The sequence below is a fragment of the Loxodonta africana genome, chromosome 13 (assembly GCF_030014295.1).
Source record: "Loxodonta africana isolate mLoxAfr1 chromosome 13, mLoxAfr1.hap2, whole genome shotgun sequence".
In the NCBI taxonomy this organism is placed as follows: Eukaryota; Metazoa; Chordata; class Mammalia; order Proboscidea; family Elephantidae; genus Loxodonta; species Loxodonta africana.
In genome coordinates, this window is record NC_087354.1 from 67,662,487 (window position 1) to 67,686,758 (window position 24,272).

Sequence of the window (24,272 nt, forward strand, 5' to 3'; positions counted from 1 at the left end):
TAAACAGTATACAAAACATTATAAAGAATATAGAAGAAAAACTAGATAACTGGGAGCTCCTAAAAATCAAACACCTATGCTCATCCAAAGACTTCACCAAAAGAGTAAAAAGACTACCTACAGACTGGGAAAAAGGTTTTAGCTATGACATTTCTGATCAGTGCCTTATCTCTAAAATCTACATGATACTGCAAAAACTCAACTGCAAAAAGACAAATAACCCAATTAAAAAATGGGCAAAAGATATGAATAGACACTTCACTAAAGAAGACATTCAGGTAGCTAACAGATATATGAGGAAATGTTCACGATCATTAGCCATTAGAGAAATGCAGATCAAAACTACAATGAGATTTCATCTCACTCCAACAAGGCTGGCATTAATCCAAAAAACACAAAAGAATAAATGTTGGAGAGGCTGTGGAGAGATTGGAACACTTCTACACTGCTGGTTGGAATGTCAAATGGTACAACCACTTTGGAAATTGATTTGGCGCTTCCTTAAAAAGCTAAAAATAGAACTACCATACAATCCAGCAATCCCACTTCTTGGAATATATCCTAGAGAAATAAGAACCTTTACACAAACAGATATATGCACACCCATGTTTACTGCAGCACTGTTTACGATAGCAAAAAGATGGAAGCAACCAAGGTGCCCATCAACGGATGAATGGATAAATAAATTATGGTATATTCACACAATGGAATACTATGCATGGATAAAGAACAGTGAGGAATCTGTGAAACATTTCATAACACAGAGGAACCTGGAAGGCATTGTGCTAAGTGAAATTAGTCAGTTGCAAAAGGACAAATACTATATAAGACCACTATTATAAGAACTTGAGAAATAGTTTAAACTGAGAAGAAAACATTCTTTTGTGGTTACGAGAGGAGGGAGGGAGGGGAGGTGGGAGAGGGGCATTCACTAATTAGATAAAAAAAAAAATTAGATAGTAGATAAGAACTACTTTAGGTGAAGGGAAAGACAGCACACAATACAGGGGAGGTCAGCACAATTGGACTAAACCAAAAGCAAAGAAGTTTCCCGAATAAACTGAATGCTTCAAAGGCCAGCATAGCAGGGGCAGGGGTCTGGGGACCGTGGTTTCAGGGGACAGCTAAGTCAATTGGCATAATAAAATATATTAAGAAAACATTCTGCATCCCACTTTGAAGAGTGGCGTCTGGGGTCTTAAACGCTAGCAAGCAGCAATCTAAGATGCATCAATTGGTCTCAATCCACCTGGATCAAAGGAGAATGAAAAACACCAAGGACACAAGGCGATTACAAGCCCAAGAGACAGGGCCACAGGAACCAGAGACTACATCATCCTGAGACCAGAAGAACTAGATGGTGCCCGGCTACAACCGATGACAGCCCTGACAGGGTGACCGGGAACACGGCAGAGAACCCCTGAGGGAGCAGGAGAGCAGTGGGATGCAGACCCCAAATTCTCATAAGACCAGACTTAATGGTCTGACTGAGACTAGAAGAACCCCAGTGGTCATGGCCCCCAGACCTTCTGTTGGCCCAGGACAGGAACCATTCCCAAAGCCAAGTCTTCAGACATGGATTGGACTGGACAATGGGTTGGAGAGGGATGCTGGTGAGGAGTGAGCTTCTTGGATCAGGTGGACACTTAAGACTATGTTGGCATCTCCTGCCTGGAGGGGAGATGAGAGGGTGGAGGGCGTTAGAAACTGGTAAAATGGACATGAAAAGAGAGAGTTGAGGGAGAGAGCAGGCTGTCTCATTAGGGGGGAGAGTAATTGGGAGTGTGTAGCAAGGTGTATACGGGTTTTTGTGTGAGAGATTGACTTGATTTGTAAACTTTTAATTAAAGCACAATAAAAAAATTTTTTAAAAAAGGGTGTCCTACTACAAAAGGGTGTCCTAGTACCACCATCGACCAATCTGACAAGGATCACAACAGAAGGTCTCAGACAGAGCTGGAGAAAAATGTAGAACAACGCGCATGTTCATATTTTTAATGAAAGCAATCACATGGATGCTTTTTTCATTAGATATATGGTAACCATCCTACTAGTCCATGCAGTCTGTGTTGTTGTTGTGTGCTGTGGAGTTGATTCTGATTCACAGTGACCCCGGAAGATAGAGCAGAACTGCCCCATAAGGCTTCCTAGGCTGTGATCTGTATGGGATTATGTTGCCAGGTCTTTTCTCTCACGGAGTCACTCACTACACTAGTCCCAAAGCTCCATACGTGACCTGAGAATCTCTCTGAAGTTCCTCCTTTTAAATCTGCAAAGCATTGCTAACACAGGCTGTCATGCTGTTTGGAAAATACACTGACACTAATAATAATGACCATCATTTATGTGTACCAGGCACTGGGCACACATCATATTTACATACATCATCTCATGCAATAGGTGAAAATGCAAGAGATGTATCTATAATAGTTCCCAACCACATATTGCCATTTTAAGTTAGTTTAAATAAACAAATGTATTAGAAACAGTTAACAGAAAGAGATATTTGGAACTTTCCCAAATTCAGGCTAAAGATCTCCAGAAGATACTAAAGTATCTCCAGAAGCTGTTTAGACCACTGGTCCAACTAGATTTTTTTTTTTTCCCCCAATTTAATTTTCTTTTAGCCTTTGAAATGTGGCTTATTCTAAAACTAGTAGCTTAGGAATATAGTTTAGGAATATACATTATACTGAAATCAGCCAAAGTAGTGAAGGTAGGCCCTAGATAACAAATGATTTCCATTCCTAAGTCTGTGTTTAAGTCAAATTTGCATGTAAGTCGAAACAGGTGCGGTTTGTCTTAGTATACAGTGTACTTTCCTATGCATATTGTTTGAAGAGCCTTTAACCCTTTAAGTTAAATGGTATCTCAGTATTTTTCTATACTAAATTCTGGTTGAAGCTAAAGCTATTCTTATTTGGTGAGGCTTGGTGAAAAAGTGGACAATACAGGGGAAAATATAGAAAATCTTCAACCCATGGAAAGTATATAGCCTTTCACATTAAAATAATGGGTCATTAAACTGGAAATTATAATTGTTTTAATGACAACTGTGACAAGCATTTAATGAGTACTCACTGTACTGTATGTCAGACTAAATGATTTATATTTATTATCTCATTTAAAATTGGTATTATACCTATTTTACAGTTGGGGTAGCTGAGATGTAAAGTAATTTATCTAAAACCAGATAGCTAGTAATTAAACAGCAGAGTCAGGATTTGAACAGGTCTGTCGACACCAAAGCTTACACTCTCTTCACTATGTTAGAGTATCAACACCAAAAACCTCCACTAAAAACAATACGTGACTGCAATTTGAACTGCCACTCATACCAAACTCATAAACCCAAGAAAATTATCTCTCTACCTCATCCAACCCATTTCCTCACCTCTGATCTCGTTCACTTCCAAAAGATAGGTCCGGGCAGTTTTCTAGATCTTCATCAAAAATAAAGAGAAATCAAGTGTTTTCTTAACACAAAATATAAGTCCTTCAGCATCATAGAAAACAACTTTCACATAAAACACACTGGAATAACTGCAGGACAGGTATTAAAAAGCAACAAAGGTACTAAAAAATGCTCTGCTATCAGTACTATACACAGGCACCAATGTGTTAGCACAATTTACTTTGAAACAAATCAGTGTTAAGTGCCCGTTTTGGAACACGCTTGCGATGGATACCAGTGTAGGGAAAGAAAGCCAGCCCAGAAACTAAGAAATTAATGGTTTTTCAGAGCCCTATGAGAAGTTTTATATTACAACTTTCTAATAAACTTTCCCTCTATAATCTGAGTGAAACCTTCCTACAGATTTCCTTCCTTCATTTACATATCTGTGCAGGTCTATTCTTTTTTTTTTTTTTTCCTTCCAAGCCCCTTTGCCCTTTCAATCATGAAGCATATTACTCTACTGTCAGTGCAAAGCAGTTCCTAACAACAGGGAACCCAGCTGGGATAGGAAGAGGGCAGCAGGCTCATGCATTAACATAATAATCCAACTGTGTTCCCATAGGCCCTTAGGGCAGACAGCATATTAGGTAGGCCTCCTGTGCAGACTCCGGTGGAAGCTGCCTTATCACCTGCCTATCAACCTGTGGCAGCTATAGCCGGCTCAATAGCACCAGCTCCTGCCAAGCAGTGGTGCCCAATTACCTTACTACAAAAGACAGAAATCCATTTTTCTATGTCTGTTTAATGTACTCAATGTATTTCCTTATTTATGATTTGAATCTGCGTTTCTGCATCATTTCCAGGGGACTGACTTATTGCCTTTTAACTTTTGAAAGTCGAGTTGTCTAAAGGCCATACCACTGCATAGGCAGGAATGAGACTGAAAACCAAATTTCAAACACAAAATCCCAGGTGGGTAAAGCTAACTGCATGGTTACCAGTTATCTAAAGACTCTTCAATGAGTAAAGATGACTAGAGGTGTGGGGATACCTGAATGGTTGCCATTGCTATTTCCTCAAGGGGAAAACAGTAGGAGAAATCCTATACCAATGTCTTCTTTAAATGTACTTTCTCATTCTCATCCAGGCTTATTCTAAGACAGATTCCCATACAGCATAAGCATTTGTGCACACCGATCCCCTGTGTGGCTGAAGGAGAGTCACAAAAGAAATGACAAAACTATGTTTTAAAATCTGAAACTATTATTAAAGACTCCCTTTTTCAAAAAAAATGCTGACCCATTTGCCTGCTTTCTACTGTTTGCATTCAAAATATGCATGTCTTATTTTAACACTCCTCAGCTCTTGGAATCTTTGATTTAATTCATGTTTGATTTTCTTTCTAAGTCACAATACACAGCAAATAAGGAAAAGCCAGGGGGTATATTCCACTCAAACGATGTTACTCCCTACATGTTACATAAGACCACCTTTAAAAAACCATAAAGAGATGTTTAAAATTATAGCTCACTTCAGTGAATTAAGCAGTCAACGGCACCCAACAACAACACAGTCTTGTTTCTTCATGAAATTTCCCCTTAAAAAGGTTACAGTAAAGTATATAATATGACATTTGTTTAATATGGGAAAAAAGGTGCTCTTAGAAGTATTCTAAATAAAGCTATTTAAAAGAGCACAAGGTGACTTACTTGGCTAGAGAAACATTTTCTACTAATCAGGTATTTCTTTAAAAAAATTAGTTTCTAGAATTGTTATGTTTTGTTTTTGTGGGTATTTTAATAAAAAATGAATCCTCCAGTCAAATAAAAATGCATTTATCTAACATTTCTATGAATTTTAAATGTCATGGCACCAACGCTATTTAAGTCAGCCAGCCTGATATATTTTATGAACATTCTAATAATTAAGTAAAAATTAAGTATCAAGGGCCATACCTGCCAATGGTGCTGCCTTTCACTGTCAGGGTTACCTCTGTTACCTTAGAATTAACAGTCTGTGCTTTACATTAGCAGATGATGGTGGCCATTCAACAACTTGTCAGCCCTTAGGATTACTTCCACACACGCCATACAGGGCTTTGTACAAGGTAAATACCCTCATCATGGAGAAATTTGTCTGCTCTTTACCAAACAACCTGGGGAAAATTCAAGTAAAAGAGAAAAAAAAAAAAAAACTAAAAGAATTTTTCTTCTTCTGTGAGTAAATTCTGAGCTGTTTAATAGTCTCTAAACGCTACACTATAATATATATGTTGATAGAAGCATAAACACAAAATACTAAACTCAATTATAAATATTAATGCTTATATATGTGTTAAGCAGGGAAATTATACACATCCCCTTCTTGATCTTTTGGGGATTCTAGATGCTCTTTATTCTTCATAAATTCTTACATTTTGACAAAATGTAATGCATCTTCCAAGTCATTAAGTAGGGGAACTTGATTTTTTATTAAAAAACAATAAACAGCAGCAATGTGGTGACAGGATAAATAGTGGCCTAGACTTTACCACTTTAATTTCTTAAAGGTGTATGCTTCTACTCTAGGGTAAACAAAAGAAAAGCATTTTTATAAAATTGAAATCTAGTTATTCCATTGGTAAGGACTCGATTTTAACTTAAAGAGCAACTTCTGCTGCTAGAATAATTTGGTCTTCAAACAAAGGTGGAGAAGGAAATAAGGGACACAATTATACTGCCATTTCTAGCATTGACAATTCAACTTTGGAAGAGCTGAAACATTAAAAAAAAAAAAAAGCTAAACATAAATGAATCAAATGTTATTTAAAATTTTAAATAGGAGTGAATATAAAAAAATTCATGTAAAAATGCATTTATATTTAAGTATGATAAACCAATTTTAAAATCTGCCCCCGCTCCCCACAGATTCTTTAGGCTGTCCATTCCTACATTTGAAATCTACCACATCTTCATCTTGATTCTACCAGAGCATTTGCTTTCCTCCAGAGAATTATCTAGAAAAGACTCTCCTCTCCCCATGAAAAACTGTTTTATTCTTAAGGACTTTATCTACCCAGTTCAATTTGGTAGTGTAGATATGGCTTCAGAGGTAGTTTTCAGCTAGCATGTTTTGACATTTCTGCCAAGAATAAGATTAAGTATGAAATACCGAAATTACGCTTTAAACTAGATGCCATTTTACTTTGTTTCTTCCTGAATAGCCCTTCAGCTGTTGAGGCACATACATTTTTCCCCAGGCAAAATCCCCAGGCTAAAATAACTGAGCTTCATATCTTCAGGAAACCCAGCTTCCCAAACATTATTCTTAGGTATCTGATTATCTACCAGCTGTAGTTTCATTTCATATTTAATCATGTAAATCTTACTCGAAAAAGGACAAATAATCCACTTAAGACATTTCCGTCAATCGCTCATTTTGGATATAATTGATGAGAATATTTAATTTTTACCACTTCATTTTAAAATTTCAATCTTTATTTTAGCAACAGAGTTACAAGTCAAGAACTCAAGAACGGATCATTTTTGCACACAAAACATACATTTCCTCCCAGGACTTCCCTCTCAGCAGTATGCTCCCCCACACTGGGGAAAGTACCCTCCCATCTGCAAAGATTTAATCCTACCACTTTGCAACCTCAGCCGCCCAGGCAACTTAGAGTCAAAGACCTCCATTCGGAACCTTAACAGGTATTCCCAGGCTATTGCTCCAAACCTCAGGTGAGGATAAATATAACTTGAAACAAAAACAAGAGAAATTTAACAAGTAAAAAAAAAAAAAGTACATAAATGAATACCTCACATTTTAGGTCATCATAAACAGAAAAGGTTAAAACTATACACAACCTCAAAGCTTTTAAAATTAAGAGAAATTAAAATGCAGATTGAGTCATCATATACTCACAAGGCCAACCTGATTTATAGGCCAAGCATTTTTATTTATATATAACTCTATCACAAAAAGTTTACAGATTACTACCTTAATACCCACTCAGGTGCTAAATCATTATGCATTCAGTTGTTCAAGCAGGTCTCAGTAAAGGAAGTTTGGTTTATGTAATTGCCTGCTCAACTTAGCTGTTATTTCAAACCAGGACACTTCCTGGAAAGTTACAGATAGAATGCTGAAACTGAATTAAGAACTATATGATGAAGGAAAATGGGAATAAAATACAAGAACATAGGGGAGGAGACAATGTAAAAAAAATGTATAAATAAGTAAGGTGAAAAAATAAGAAAGGCAGAGTGAGTAAATAAAGAGCAGGAATTAGAAAACTGATACTCTTCATCTTCTTAAATTTGATAACATCGATTTTCTTAAAAGCATAGTTAAACACTTCTCTTTACACAGTGCTGTGGGAGAGAAGCTACAGAGATGCCATACACAGTAAAGCTTCATGAAGTAAATACACGTATATGTATATTTGTATACATACGTACACACAGAGGCGGTGGTGGTGCAGTGGTAGAATTCTGACCTTCCATGTGAAAGACCAGGTTCAATTCCCAGTCAACACACCTCAGGCACAGTCGCTACCTATGTGTGCTGCTATGATGCTGAACGGGTTTCAGTCGAGCTTCCATACTTAAAACAGACTAGGAAGAAAGGCATGGTGATCTGCTCCCTAAAATCAGCCTATAAAACACAACGGTCCAATCCCATTGTGCATGGAGTTGCCATGAGTCAGGGAACTCCACGGTAGCTAACAACAACATCAATATATACAGCTATATATGTATGTGTGTATATATGTATGTATGTATGTACATACACCACAAAGCAAAAAAAAAAAAACACTAAATTTGTTGCCATCACGTTACAGTGCAAAGCTGCTTCTTAGGGTTTTTCTCGTCTGTAATCTCTATGGAAGCAGATAGCCAGGCCTTCCTTTCACTGATCAGGTGGGTTGAAACTGCCAATCTTTAGGTAGTAGTTGAATACGAACTGTTTGCACCAGCCAGTGACTAGATATATTGTTGTTGTTAGGCGCTATTGAGTCAGCCCGACTCATAGCAACCCTATGTATAACAGAACGAAACACTGCCCAGTCCTGCACCATCGTCGTATTTTGAGTGCCTTCCAACCTGAGGGGCTCATCTTCCGGCACCACAGCAGACAATATTCTGCTGCTATTTATAAGATTTTCACTGGCCAATTTTTTAAGAAGTAGATCTTCAGGTCCTTCTTCCTAGTCTGTCTTAGTCTGCAAACTCTGCTGAAACCTGCCCACCATGGATGACCCTGCCGGTATTTGAAATACCAGTGGCATAGCTTGAGCATCACAGCAACATGCAAGCCACCACAGTAAGACAAACTGACAGATGAGCTGACTACATATATATATCTTAGGTTTTTATCTTGGGTTGCTTCACTGCCATGCTCTCTTGCTCTGCACGCGTGCGCACACACACACACACACACAATAAATGTATACACGTATACGTATGTATGTGTCTGTGTGGAGAGAGAGCTGGAGAGCCTGCCAATGAAGCAACCTAAGATGAATTAAAAGGTCAGCAACACTGGCAACTTCTGAAGGATGAAAAGAGGAGTGACCTTTTTGGTCTCCTCCTTAGCAAAATCCCCAAAGTGTGTGCGTGTCTTGGGGGCAGGGAGGGAGGGGTATGTGGAGATCTCTGAAGAGGAGAAGCAAGGACAGCTTCCTGAAGCACAACAGAGTGGGGTGCTGCTTCTCCTTCTGGACCTTAGACAGTCCTGGAACACATCCCCCTATGTGGCCTCAGGTCAAATATTACCATAACCAACTCCAAGGTACTGACAGAACTGCATTCCTGGAAGGTGAATACTACTTGCTTAAAGTAAGCCATTAACCGGGGCTTAGAAATATTTATGGTGAAGTCGCCATGCCTGACTCAACTTGCATTCAAAACTGAAAAACGGATAACCAGAATGGTTTAATGACAGCAAATGGTATTGTTCACCATATTGCTGGCTGGTAACAGAAATACAAGTGTAAAAAGTGAAAACACAGATCAGCCTTTGCCGCTGAAGTAACAACAAACTCTGCTCAGGAAAAGAAAATATAGTTGCTTTTCCAATTCTTCATGCAAGAAGCCAATTTTATTCTTGCTTTAATACTGAAATCTAGAAACAAAGAGACAAATCAATTAATCTTTATAAATTGCTCCTCAGAGCTTTGTTTTCCTCAAGGAGTTAAAGGAAGCCTGGACCACTACCCAAGGAATATGAAATCTCTGCACTGAATGGCAAACACATATCTCCAAAAATGGTTAAAGACATTTTACAGCTTTTATGCCAAGTTTATGTTACTAGATAGTAAAGAATGTGTTATAGCAGTTATATGTGCTAAAGCTGGCTCATCATGCTCTTGATAACAACGGTTTATAACTATACCTCAAGGAAAGCACGAATAAGGCTTTTACACAATTTGGTTGCTACATGATGACGTTGAACAGAAACAAAAACAAGCAGCAAGGTCAACCAAAATCTTTTGTTCTCTCTTTTGATACTATCATCTAAAGGCTAAGACATCAAAAGTAGTAGTTGGATTTTTATACATCCCTTGGAATAAACTCTGCTGAAAGATTTCAGGAGCTCTACAACTAAGACTAGCCTAAAATAGTAAATGTATTTATATTTTTCCCAATTTCTATACACTTATACAATGTAAAATTGTACCTAAAAAGCAAACAGGTAAAGAATAATGAGAATTTTGAATTAGCATTTCATTAGCAATACCGATGTGAAAAGACGGAGGTCAACTATTAATAAGGTACAGATTTCCCACCACTGGGATTTATTCTGAATTCATTTTAAGACCAGGAAGCTGTGATCTAAAAATCTCCACTTTAAGGCAGTTAAAAGTTGAAATGATAGTGCTTAAAAAGTAGGGACTGGGGACTCAGGAACAACAGTTCGCACACATAAGCCTTGTAGTTCCTAACCATTAATCTATAATTTTAACTGAGAACCATAAGGCCCATTTATTTCATGATAAATGATTACCCACTGCATAGCATATCTATTTTGGATAAGACTAACAGTTTACAGATTTCAATCAAGCACATGAGTTCCTTTTTCTTCTTTTTTGGTATGTGCAGTTCTCAAAACTACATGCACCACAAAAAAAAAAAAAAAAAGAAAGAAAGAAAAGAAATATACTCACTAAAATTTAAGGTTACTCCAACAAAAGGGTTAGTTAGGGAAACAAATTTTCTCAGACTGTTAATAATGGGAATGACACATCCTCGGTGCCCATAAGTAATTCTCAGGTATCTTTGATCTTCAGCCCCACGTGGTTTCTGCTGCCTACTGTAGCCTGGCCTCTGGGACTCTCTGAGAACCAGACATCTGGCTACTTTGTTGTTTTAGACTAATCTCCTCCCAGGAGAGCTCAAGAAATGACACCAGGCAAGGAGGGTCCTGGCAAGGGAAAAAACAGTATCAGCAGATTTTTTTTTTGAGTGGCGGAGAGTATCAAAATTGTCTGCAAATTTCTACAGGGGTCTTACGAACTCTTCTGTGGTTTTCCTCTGGCATAATTTAAATAGGGCATATATATATATATATATATATATATATATAAAATATCTTTAAGGCCCATCAATCATCTTTAAGAATTCACTGAATGTTAATCATAGACTATTTTGATGTGCAGGAGAAAGTTGTGGGGAAAAATACAAATCAGATTAATTCTTCATCCATCTGATAGGGCTGGGTGATGACTGATAAAACAAGGATTTTAATTGTCAGCTGAAGAGTTACACAAAAATTGTGGGATAATATCTAAGATTTGCAAATACAGTTGCATGCCTCCCATTACTTCAACTCCCTATCCTGTTTCTTCTTTTACCTGGGATTCAGGCTACCCAACTACCAGGAGGCTAATATTTGTAGGTTTCTGTAAAGTGCCTCTGAGGAAACCAGGAGTAACCAAGAGGAGGGCGTAAGTGACACAGGCTTTAAAAATAAAACGTTTAAATCAAGGACATAATGTTATTTTAGAAGCAACAAAGATCATCAATATTTTATCCAAGACAACAAATAATCATCAGTACCTTAACACCTCCTTAGGGATTATTGTTCAATTGCCAAAATTTATATGTTCTCAGAAAAAAAAAAAAACTTATTATTTGTTACACAAACAGAATATAAGCCAAGTAATAATTTCTGAACATTAATATTTTTCCTAAATTCATAGTGTATGTATTTCTAATAGATGATTATAGATTTAGATAATACCTGAAACCAAATGTTACATTAAACATGACACTGGTGACGGAAAACTCACCAGATGGCTTAAATACCTAATACATCTATTTCGTGTCTACAGGCAGGAGAAATTCCTTGTTTTATGCTTCAATTATCTTTATAATAATAAAAGCATATAACTATATAGTGACTTCTACCTTGTGCTATATTTTATACATTCACAATTCTAATTCTCTACTTTGTCCTAACACTGTCTACTACACTTACAACCATTTTAAGCACTCCTACAGATGGAAATTTTCAGAAGATGAGCATAAGAAAGAAAATCTTAAGCAATATTTAATTCATGATTAGTTTCCCAAGTAAAACAAAAGAATTATGTTAGAAACATATAATATGAAAATTGAAAGATAAAGAAAACTCGAAGAGATCTTTTATTTTTAATTTCTTTCCTTGGCCAAAGATGCATAAAGATTCTGAGAAGCTTCACAAATCACACTTTATACGTACATATCACCATCATTCAAGAGACAAAAAAAAGTTAGCACAAAATTGGTCCCAGAACATATTAGCAAAATGGATTTCAGTAGGAATGCTCCCAAAAATTCCTCTTGATGTGTGGGGTTTTGTACGTAGCATTAGGATCAGTGCTGCTAAGTAACAAAACTATTTCTCTTGTTAATCTGCATTTTCTGAAGAATCTGAAGAAACAGAAAATTCAAGACAAGCAATGAGATGCCATAATGCTGCATGCTATTAAGTTATAATGACTCCAGAAGGCAATCCAGAATTGCATTCTAGATATCATATTATTTTAAATTATATTCAGTGTAGTTCTAGTCTTAAATGTACTTTATTCTATTCTATTACTTGAAAATTGTATCCTGATATACTTTATATTAATTGTGATTAAGTTCAGCTGGATACAAAAAATAGATTATAAGCAGTAGTTTACACAAGGGAGATGTTCATTTATCTTTCATGTAAAGAAAAGAAGTTGAGAGATAGGCAATCCAGGGCTAGTCTGGCAGCTCCATAGTCAAAAGGGCCCAGACTCCTATTCTTGCTGCTCTACTATCATTGTCAGCTTGCTTCATGACCCAAGATTACTCTTCAGACTCTTGTCATCAAATCAACATTCCAACAAGCAGAAAGAGGAAGGAAAAATGAAAGCTGTTTACGGGTGATGGCCGCACAACATGATTAACATAATAAGAAAAAAGATATCACTAAATTGTACACCTGAAAAATGCTGAATTGGCAAATGTATTATATATTTTTTTACAGCAATAAAAAAACATAAAGACTGTCCCTTTAAAGGACACTTGCTAGACATAATATACATTTATTTACATGTCACTGGCCAGAGTTTGAAGGAGTCCTGGCGCCATAGTGGTTAAAGTGCTCAGCTGGTAACTAAAAGGTTGGTGGTTTGAATCCATCAGGTGCTCCTTGGAAACTCTATGGGGCAGTTCTACTCTGGCCTATAGGGTCACTATGAGTTGGAATCAACTTGACAGCAATGGTTTTTTTTTTTTGGTCTTCATTATCTAGGGCTGCTGTAACTGAAATATCACAAGTGGATGGCTTTACGAAAAAGAAATTTATTCTCTCACAGTCCAGTAGGTTACAAGTCCAAACTCAGGGCGCCAGCTACAGGGGAAGGCTTTCTCTCTCTGTCAGCTCTGGAGGAAGGTCCTTGAAATCAATCTTCCTTGATCTGGGAGCAACTCAGTGCAGGAACTCCAGGTCCAAAGGATACACTCTGCTCCCAGCACTGCTTTCCGGGTGGTATGAGGTCCCTCTGTCTCTCTGCTCACTTCTCTCTTTTATGTCTCACAGAGATTGGCTTAAGACACTAATCTTGTAGAACTCATCCAAATAACTGCCACTAATCCATCTCATTTCATCACAGTGGTAGGATTTATAACATACAGGGAAATCACATAAAATGGTGGACAATCACACAATACTGGGACTTATGGTTCAGCTAAGTTGACAGATATTATGGGGGTACACAATTCAATCCATGACATATATATATATATATATATATATATATATATATATATATGTCAGTTAAATGCAACTACTCTTGTAGGTAAATAAATGAGTTTTAAAAAAAGGAAAACAAATTCATTACTATTGCTGGTTTTGTTTTGTTTTTTTTACTGGTATCAGATTAGCTTAATTCAGATGAAAGTGCAATGGGAGTTACTGCTAAGTGAACATAATGAAAATAATAAAGTTAAAATTGGATCAATTTGAGAAAACAATATCCAAGAGACAGATGCAGAGAATTATTTCCTTGAAACAAAATTAATATTTCCTTAAGTATGAATTGAGTACTTATTAAATAAATGTATCAAGTAAATCCTCCCAGTGAGTTAACATTCTGTATTGGCTTAGACAGAGTCATTGTGGGGACCAGAACATAACTTTAGGCATGGATGGAAGTCAGTAATTTTCCATCACCCCACCCATATTTCTTGCCCCCACGGGGGGGGCGGGTGTAGGAAAAGAAGAAAAAGTGTGAAAATCAGGATAATCAAACTAACTCCTTATAGGGTCTACCTCCCAGGTCAAATAATTATTTATAAAGAATCACTCAAAAGGGAGTTAAATGACATTATATGACTTGACTCTGACTATAGATTTTTGAGAGTTATAGAGACAGCCCAGGTTCCCCTAGGTCAACCATCTATCTCCTTGGCTTTTGTAAACTTCAAATAGAGGTGCAGTGATTCGTTCCCAGGTGATTCTGAAGCACACGTCAATGAGTAGAAGAAAGTCCCAAGGGGCATTATAGCAGCAGCATGCTTTGGAATGGGTCTTGCAGTCACAGGAAAACAGGGTCACACAGTGTGGAAGAAGTTTCCTAACATCTTGGTGGTCAGGACAGAATGTCTCAGGGAGTCCCAGTGGACCCTGAAAACACCTGCTATATACAAAGCCAATGTTGAGGGTAACTTGATGTCCTAGAAGACCTTCAGAGAATATTACTGCTGGAGCAGACTGATCAGCCCTGACAACTTCCTGAAGAAGATGCAGTGCCAGGAAAGTACATGCTTTATTCATCATAAGGCCAGGTTCAGGAGCCCTGGTGGCACAACGATTCAGCGCTTGGCTGCTAACCAAAAGGTTGGCAGTTCGAACCCACCAGCCGCTCTGTGGAAGAAAAGACCTGGCAATCTGTTCCAGTAAATATTTCAGCCTAGGAAACTCTATGGGGTAATTCTATTCAATCACATGGAGTCTATATGACTCCAGATCAACTCAATGACACACAAAAACAACAGCAAAGGCTAGGCTCAGGATTTGGAAACCTGAGTGCAAGTCTCACTCTGGGCTGAAAAAAGTTATGCCCAGAGGAAAAGACCACAATGATGATGAAGATGATACCAATCACAGCGATGGCAACAGCAACTGTGGAAGGGGCAATCTGAATGCAGCCTGCTGCCTTTCCCTGTGACCACAGCTGAACCTTATGCTTAGGACCAGATGTGTTGGCCTGGCTTCTTGGACAGGATGAGAGTGTAGGCTGACTCTCTTTCTCAGGGTGTCTTGACTCAAAACACATCCTATAGCAGCTGGTGGCCTATCAGCACATCCTTCCCCTCTTGCCCTGAGCATATGTCAACAATCCCAGGAACTACTTAACTAAGTATGTGCATTATATGGCAACTGGCTAACCCCATTTCTGAATCTGTTCTTGGAGGAGAGGAAACAAGGTGTCTCAACCTCAGCACAAGTGGGGTGTACACAGCTTACCAGCCCTGCATCAGCTGTAGGGAGTGACCCACTGGCCATGGTGGGACTGGCCACTATTGAAGATGACCTTGCTCCTTCTCTTCTCTTTGTGAGTAAAGCGTTGTTCCATTCAATGACTGTGTTTTAAGTTGTGCTTTTGCTGGGGACTCTGGACCGTGGCTCCACAGTTTGGTGCAGCAAGCCAGGGTCAACAGCAACAAAAAAGATGCCAGAGGACCATGCAGGGTTCTTCTAAAGAGTCCAGCTTGGTCACAATCTGGCTGGTGGAGGAACTAAAATTCACAAAGAAAGAGGCAGAGGGACATGATGAAAGAAAAGGGGGGAAAGAACAGGAAAGAGAAAGGGAGAATCTAAGAAAATAGAAACACGGAACTTAAAAATACAAAGATAATAAAGAAGCTTTTAAAAAATCAAGTAGACTATAAGGGTATTCCCTCTTGCCAGCCTTATGAAAGGAAAAGAATCAGCAAACCTGAAGATAGGTCAATTAAAATTATTGAGTCTGAGGAGAGGAAAAAAAAAAAGAATGAAGAAAACTGAACAGAGCCTAAGGGACTGGTGGCACACTATCAAGAGAACGAACACATGCATTATGTGTATCCCAGAAGGAGAAGACAGAGAAGGGAGCAGATAAAATATCTGAAGAAATAATGCCAGAAAAATTCCCAAATCTGACAAAACACATGAATCTACACATCCAAGAAGCTGAATGAACTCCAACTAGGATAAACTCAGAGAGATCCATGCTAAGACACACTATAATCGAACTCTCAAAAACCAAAGATATAGTCTTGAAAGAGAAAAGAAAATCACATATAAAGGATCCTCAATAAGATTAAATGCCAGTTTCTCCTCAGAAACCATTAGGTCAGAAAGCAGTGGGATGACGTATTTAAAGTGTTGAAAGAAAAGAATTGTCAAACAAGAGTTCTTCATCTGAAAGAACTGTCCTTCAAAAATGAGGGCAAAATTAAGATCTTCTTTTTGAGATCTTCCTAGATAAACAAAGGAGACTTGATGGCGCAGTGGTTAAGAACTTGGCTGCTAACCAAAATGTTGGCAGCTTGAATCCACCAGCCGCTCCTTGGAAACCCTATGCAGCAGCTCGCTCTGTCCTACAGGGTCACTATGAGTCTGAATCAACCCGATGGTAACGAGTTTGGTTTACAAGTTTTGAGACAAATAAAAGTTTAGATAGTTTGTTATCACAGACCTGCCTATAAAAAATGCTGAAGGGAGTCCTTCAGTGTAAATGAAAGAATACTAAACAGTAAGAAATGAAGAAAAATGATCTCCAGTAAAGGTAATTTTCTTGGTAAATATAAAAGCCAGATTTACGATATTTTTGGTTTTTAACTCTGTTATGTCCTATATGATTTAAAAGAGAAAAGCATAAAAAATTATTATAAATTTACCTTACTGAGCACACAACGTAAAAAAAAAATGTATTTTGTGATGACAACAAAGTGAAAGGAGGAGTGGTTTAGGAACAGAGTTCTTGTATGCTTCTGAAACTAAGATGGTATCAATTTAAACTAGGTTGTGAAAATTAAACAGCATAGCATTAGGCAACCAGTGGGTCAAAGAAGAAACCACAAGGGAAATTAGAAATTACTTAGAGATGAATAAAAACTCAAGCACAATACACCAAAACTTACACCATGCAGCCAAGGTGGTGCTCAGAGGGAAATTTATAGCTGGAAATGCCTACATTAAAAAAGATCTCCATAGATGACATGATCCTATGTATAGAAAATCTCAAGGAATCCACAAGAAAGGTACTAGAGCTAATAAATAAATTCAGCAAAGTTAAATGATATAATACCAACACCCAAAAACCAGTTGTTTCTATATACTAGCAATGAATAATCTGAAAAGAAAATCAAGAAAACAAACCCATTTACATTAGCAGCTAAAAGAATAAAATATCTAGGAATAAATTTAACTAGGGACGTGAAAGGCTTGTACACTGAAAACTACAATACATTGTTGAAATAAAGAAGAACCTAAATAAATGAAAAGACATTCTGTGTTCATGGAATGGAAGATTTAATACTGTTAGGATGTCAACACTACCAAAAGTGATTAACAGATTCAATGTAGTCCCTGTCAAAATCACAACAGCCTCCTTTGCTGAAATGGAAAAGTCGATCTTCAAATTCATATGGAATTTGAGGGGCCCCGAAGAGCCAAAACAATCTTGAAAAAGAAAAGTATAGTAAGAGAACTCACAGTTCTTGATTTTAAAACATATTACAATGCTACAGCTATCAAAACAGTGTGGTACTGAAATAAGGCTAGCCATATAGGCCAATGGAATAGAATTGAGAGTTCAGAAATAAACCCATGCATCTACAGCCAACAGATTTTCAACAAGGGTGCCAAGTCCATTCAACGGGAAAAAACAGTCTCTTCAATAAATGGTGCTGGGAAAACTGGATCTCCACATCCAAAAGAATGTGGAGATACTTCACACCACATATGAAAATTAAGTAAAAATAAATCAGTGACCTAAATATAAACACTAAAACCATGAATCACTTAGAAGTAACAGGGATGAAGATCATGTTTTTCATAATGTATTCTTAGATACACACTAAAAGCAAGGGCAACATAAAAAAATTAATTAATTGGACTTCATCAAAATTAAAAATTTATGTGCATCAAAGGATTTTATCAACAAAGTGAAGAGACAACCTACAGAATGGGGAAAATATTTGTAACCACGTACTTGGTAAGGGTTTATTATCTAAAATATGTAAAGAATGCCTATGACTTAAAAAAAAAAAAAAACCAACTAAAAACGGGCAAATGACTTTAATAGACATTTTTCCAAAGAAGATACACAAAACACCCTATAATCACAAGAAAAGATTCTCAATGTCATTAGTATTAAGGAAATGCAAATCAGAACCACAATAAGATACCACTTCATACCCACTAGGATGGCTATTACCAAAAAAATAGAAAATAACAAGTCTTGGCTGGAAACCCTGGTGACGTAGTAGTGAAGAGCTATGGCTGCTAACCAAAAGGTCGGCAGTTCAAATCCCCCAGGCGCTCCCTGGAAACCCTATGGGGTGGTTCTATTCTCTCCTATAGGGTCACTATCAGTTGGAATCCACTCGACAGCAGTGGGTTTGGTTTTTCTGGTTTGGGTGAGGATATGAAGAAACTGGAAACCTCATTCATCATTGGTGGGAATCTAAGGTGGTGCAGCCACTGTGGAAAAGTTTGGTGCCTCAAAAAGTTAAACACAGAATTACTATTTGTTGTGTTGTATTGTTGTGTCCTGTCGAGTCAATTCCGACTCCTACGACCCTACAGGACAGAGTAGAGCTGCCTCACAGTGTTTCCAAGGTTGTAATCGTTATGGAAGCAGACTGCCACACCTTCCTCCCACAGAGCAGCTGGTGGGTTCAAACCAACGGCCTCTGGTTGGCAGGCGAGCACTTATTTCCGAACTCTCAGTTCTATTCCATTGGCCTATATGGCTAGCCTTATTTCAGTACCACACTGTTTTGATAGCTGTAGCATTATAATATGTTTATAATATGTAATATGTTTATATTTATTATGGCACAGTAAAATATAAGAAAAAGACCATGAAGGAAAAATGGAGAACATAACATTTTTGGGAATTAAGCGACTCCATCATTGTTCTGAACAAGTCTGTTGGGGCTTGATTTGTCAGAGGGAACAAACTGAAATCACCATCTAACTTCCCTAAACCTCCCTTGTCATTTTTATTATGGATACTCTTGTATTATGGATCCAGTACCATGGTGGAACTCTAAACTCTATTCTGTCCAAGTAACAAGTTTCCTCACTGTCCAGAATAGGAATTCATATAAACTGAATCATTAACTGAGCTCATTCTGTGTGCAAAACATTTCTTTGTAGAGAAATAACTCCTGCCAAGAATATTAAAAAATGGGTCAGGGAGCCAAACACATGCAAAAATATGTGATCAAGGGAGGTGATAAGTGTCACAAAGAGTTACAAAGTACTCTGCTGTGGAAGTGTATTAGCTATCTAGTGCTGCTAAAAAAGAATACCACAAGTGGACGGCTTTAACATAGAGAAATGTATTCTCTCACAGTCTAGGATGCCAGAAGTCCGAATTCAGCATGCCAGCTCCAGGAGAAGCCTTTCTCTCTCTGTTGGCTCTAGGGGAAGGTGCTCGTCATCAATCTTCACCTGATTTAGTTGCTTCTCAGCATAGGGACCCCAGAGTCAAAGGATGCACTATTCTCCTGGCTCTTGTTTCTTGGTAACATAAGGTCCCCATGCCTCTCTGCTCGCTTCTCTCTTTTATATCTCAAAAGAGATTAGCTTAAAACACTACCTAATCTTGCAGATTGAATCCTGCCTCATTAACATCATAGAGGCAGGATTTACAACTCATAGGAAAATCACATCAGGTGGACAATCACACAATATATGGAATCATGGCCTAGCCAAGTTGTCGTATATTTTGGGAGGATATAATTCAATCCATGGCAGGAAGGAAGAGAAGACTAATTCTGACTGGAGATCTGCAAAGGCTTTTTTAGAGGGAAATGGTATTTGAGCCAGCCTTGACTGATGGACAGGGCTTCAACTGATAGGGGAGCGGATGGGGCGGTCCCTGCTATAATATCCCTATTATGGCCAGACAGGTCAAGTGCACTGACCACAGGACAGCTGAAGAATTCATCAGGAAGACAAATTCTTCAAGTGGTCTGAGGGCCAACACCAAAGGAACTGTCTACAAGTAACTGGACTCGAAGAACTCCCCTGAGAATAGACCCAAGGGCAAAAAGTTTGTCCAGACAATCAGAGAGGCTGACTCAAGAGAAAACATGGATAGCAGGAGTGTTTCCAAGTTGTGGTTCAAAAGTCAATTAGTAAACACAGATCAGCACTTTTTTTTTCCCCAAAAATGGATAGGAGGGAAAGGAAAAGAAGGGAAGAAAAAGAGAAAGACAGAAGGGCAAAAGGGGAGGGGAGGAAAGGACAGGAAAGAGTGAACAACACATACAGTAAGTATACTGTGAGAAACTTTTCAGTTTCTACATGTGGCTGGTGTTAAAAAAATGAATTGACAATCACTCGCTTAAAGGGCCCTGCAAGTCCAATATCTTGGCACTTGATTAGAATGCATTCTCAGTCCTGTTCAATTTATTCAGACCATTAGTGTGGATCCCAGTGTTCTTGGGCATGAGTCATCTACTCGAAAATCTTGTTGCACCAAGCATGATGTTCTCATTAGATAGTTAGAAGACACACCCTGACATCTTCATAAAGCAAATAAAGTTTAAAAGGGTCATTTCCAAAATTTGTGGCAGCATGGTAAAGATTAAGCCTGACTCCTTGAGCCTATCTTCACAATTTCCATGTTCTTAATAAAAAATCTGATGGATGTCGAATACCTTCATATGAAAGATACATGTACAATATAGTTCTCTTTTACAAAGCATATACTCTCATAGAGAGAAAGGATAAAGAGCTATAATTAATACAATAAAATAGATCATATTTCACTAAGAAGCAAACAGCTTAAGATGAAAGACTGCCTCCTCTCATTTTACATAGGTCCTTTATGTGTTTTTTTCCTGAAGACCTTTTATCTAAACAACCCTGTCCATGCACAGATATCTAAGAGCACAGAACTAGTTAGGGACAGGGCCAAGGGCAGAAGTCAAATCTTCTGACATTTAATTTATTAATATTTCCATGAATTCATGGCTTAGCAAATCACTGACAATAGGTTCTTATTTTCAATAATAACAACTTGACAAATACACACAAATACATGTTCAACAGGCATGTAAACCATATACGGATGAGCCACAGGATACAAATAAGGGACACAAATATGGGAATAAAGGTAAAAATAATCAAATTCTCTATAATGAGATGCAACAAATATGAACATTAATCAGATAAAATTAGCTATGAGAAAAGTTATGTGTGTTGCTATTTAGCCTAGTGTGTTTCCTCAAAATCACTAACAGCTCCAGGGCGTCTCACTAAAAAAGGAGGATGATATTTAAAATGTAACTGATCAAAATAAACAAAATATCGAAAATTGTTTTATGTTAGCCACTATGGAGACATTCTGATATTGAAAAAGAAGAATTAAATAATAACATGTTTTCAATGTTTAGTTAGAACTGTTCAAGGGAGACAATGCACCTGGTAGTCTCAGAGGTAGTTTTTTGTGGGTTGTTTGTTTGTTGGAATGGAACTGGGATTGTTTTCCAGGACTTATAGCCTATGGGAAAAATCCTGCAAACCAATCCAATCCCCTTTGTCTTGTCCTAAATTCCCAAAGCAATCTTTCAATTATTAATTTGGCTTCCTATGCCCTTTAATTTTCAAAAGGGGTTATCTTGAATATCTGACAGAAGTGTTCCAGGTTATGGCAAACCAAACCCAAACCCACTGCCGTCGAGTCAATTCTGACTCATAGCAACCTGATAGGACAGACTAGAGCTGCCCCATAAAGTTTCCAAGGAGCGCCTGGTGGATTCGAACTGCTGACCTCTTGGTTAGTAGCTGTAGCACTTAATCACTATACCCCCAGGGTTTCCTCAGGTTATGGCAGGAAATATTTATTCAAAAATATTGAGGATTATAAAACTAGGATGGCACAAGACTGGGCATTTCATTCTGTTATACATAAGGTCGTTGTGAGTTGTACGAGACTCAACAGCAACCAACTACAATATAAAACCAAACCTGTTGCCATCGAGTCAATTTCGACTCATGGCGACTTCTCATGTTTCTGAGTAGAACTGCATTCCACAGTGTTTTCAATGGCTGTAATCTTATGGAAGCACATTGCCAGGCCTGTCTTTCACACCACAGCTGGGTGGACTTTTTGAGGACCTATAATACAGCCTAATAAATTGGGATAATCAATCTCTTGTAAGTTGATTTAAAGAACACCATTTTATATCGCAAATTCCTATTTATATCACTTACTAAACTGAAAATTCTATGAAGATGCTATAGCAAGCACTCAACATATATTTTTGAATGAATGAATACAGTTAATGAGTGAACGAAGAAGATCAAGTTTCTCAGAAAGCAATGGTAATAAGACTTAGAATACTGGGTGATTTCATTAGTGACGAACCTCTGCAATGAGGATAATGCTGATGTTTGCTTGCTTTGTTCCCCTACAGTTTACAAGTACTTCCACATACAACTTTATGATGTCCTTGTAAAACAACTCTATAAAATAAGTTCACAAATAATACTACTCCTCTGATGAGGAAACAAAGGCTGAGAGGTGTGGGTCAAATGGTTTCAGCTATAAAGATTCAGAAGCAGAAATCTGGCAGGACTAAACAAAGCACTTCAAGATCAGATCCCTGGAAAACACTCCCACTGGGGTAGGAAAAGAACCAGATAAGAAGAAAGAAGTGGCAAGTGATACAGGAAGAGAATTAGGAGATAATGTCAGAGAAAAGGGCCTCAGTGGTACAGTTTAAGCCCACTAGCCATTCCAAGGGAGAAAAGACCTGGCAATCTGCTCCCATAGACATTACAGCCTAGGAGACACTATGGTGTAGTTCTACTCTGTCACATAGTGTCACTATGAGTCTGAATCAACTTGACGGCACACAACAACAGTGTCAGAGAAGCAGAAGGAAGTTAGAGGTGAATGGCCATAATGTCAAAGGTTGCAGTAAGTCATGGGGCATGGAAATTGAGAAGCAGCCACTGGATTTGGTGACTAGAAGTCACTGGTAACCATTAAGAGGATGCTTTTGGTTAAACTAGTATAAATGGAAACCAATTTGAGAGGTACTGCAGTGCGATGGATCACTTCTGCGTGGTCTTTCTTGCCATGGTCTTGTAACTCCCACTCAAGCAACTGGGTGACTATGTAAATAAGGTAATCTTTGCCCACCAAAGGGACTGGTCAGTTTTGCCATCCCACTAGGCTTAAAATGAGCCATCTCAGAGGTGGGGAGGGAGAGAATCTCACCACCACCAAAGAAGAGCCAAGAGCAGAAAACATCCTTTGGACCTGGGATCCCTGTGCTGAGAAGCTCCTGGAACCAGAAGGCTGAGAGAAGAGAGGGAGAGAGCTGTAACACTTAAGACCGCCAGAAACACCACATCATGGATTGAATTATATCCCCTAAAAATATGTATCAACTTGGTTAGGCCATGATTTCCATTTTGGGATTGATATAATTTTCTGATATGTTGTAAATTCTAATCTCTGCCTGTGGTTAATGAGGCAAGATTAGATTATGTTGAAGAGGATTAGCGTGGGATGTAACACCCTTTTGTGGATTGAAGTATGTCCCCCCCAAAATGTGTATATCAACTTGGTTAGGCCATGATTCCCAGTATTGTATGGTTGTCCTCCATTTTGTGATGGTGATTTTATGTTGAGAAGATTAGAGTGGGATTATAACACCACCCTCACTCAGGTCACTTCCCTGATCCAAGGTAAAGAGAGTTTCCCTGGGGTGTGGCCTACACCACCTTTTATCTCTCAAGAGACAAAAGGAAAGGGAAGCAAGCAGAGAGTTAGGGACCTCATACCAACAAGAAAGCAGAACCAGGAGCAGAGCAGAGGCCTTGGACCAGGGGTCCCCGCACCTGAGTAGCTCCTCGACCAGGGAAAGCCTGAGGACAAGGACCTTCCTCCAGAGCTGACAGAGAAGAAAGAGCCCTCCCCTGGAGCTGATGCCCTGAATTTGGACTTTTAGCCTACTTTACTGTGAGGAAATAAATTTCCCTTTGTTAAAGCCACCTACTTGTGGTACTTCTGTTACGCCAGCACTAGATAACCAAGATACACCCTTATCCGGGTCACATCCCTGATCCAATGTAAAGGCAGTTTCCCTGAGGTGTGGCCTGCACCACCTTTTGTCTCTCAAGAGATAAAAGGAAAGGGAAG

The 24,272-nt window shown here is 38.3% G+C and overlaps 1 protein-coding gene across 6 annotated transcripts in view; it reads right to left on the bottom strand.

Annotated features, from left to right (window-relative positions):
* The window catches only part of SLC10A7 (solute carrier family 10 member 7), a 300,023-nt gene that overhangs the window by 237,114 nt on the left and 38,637 nt on the right, over window positions 1–24,272 (bottom strand). Inside the window, exon 4 of one of the 6 annotated variants that reach the window (XM_023557146.2) lies at window positions 10,512–12,291. The exons of the other annotated variants lie outside the window; for them this stretch is intronic. The gene's annotated coding sequence lies outside the window, so the exon portion shown is untranslated. Of the gene's footprint in view, window positions 1–10,511; window positions 12,292–24,272 lie in introns of those variants that run through there. 6 annotated transcript variants of the gene reach the window in all.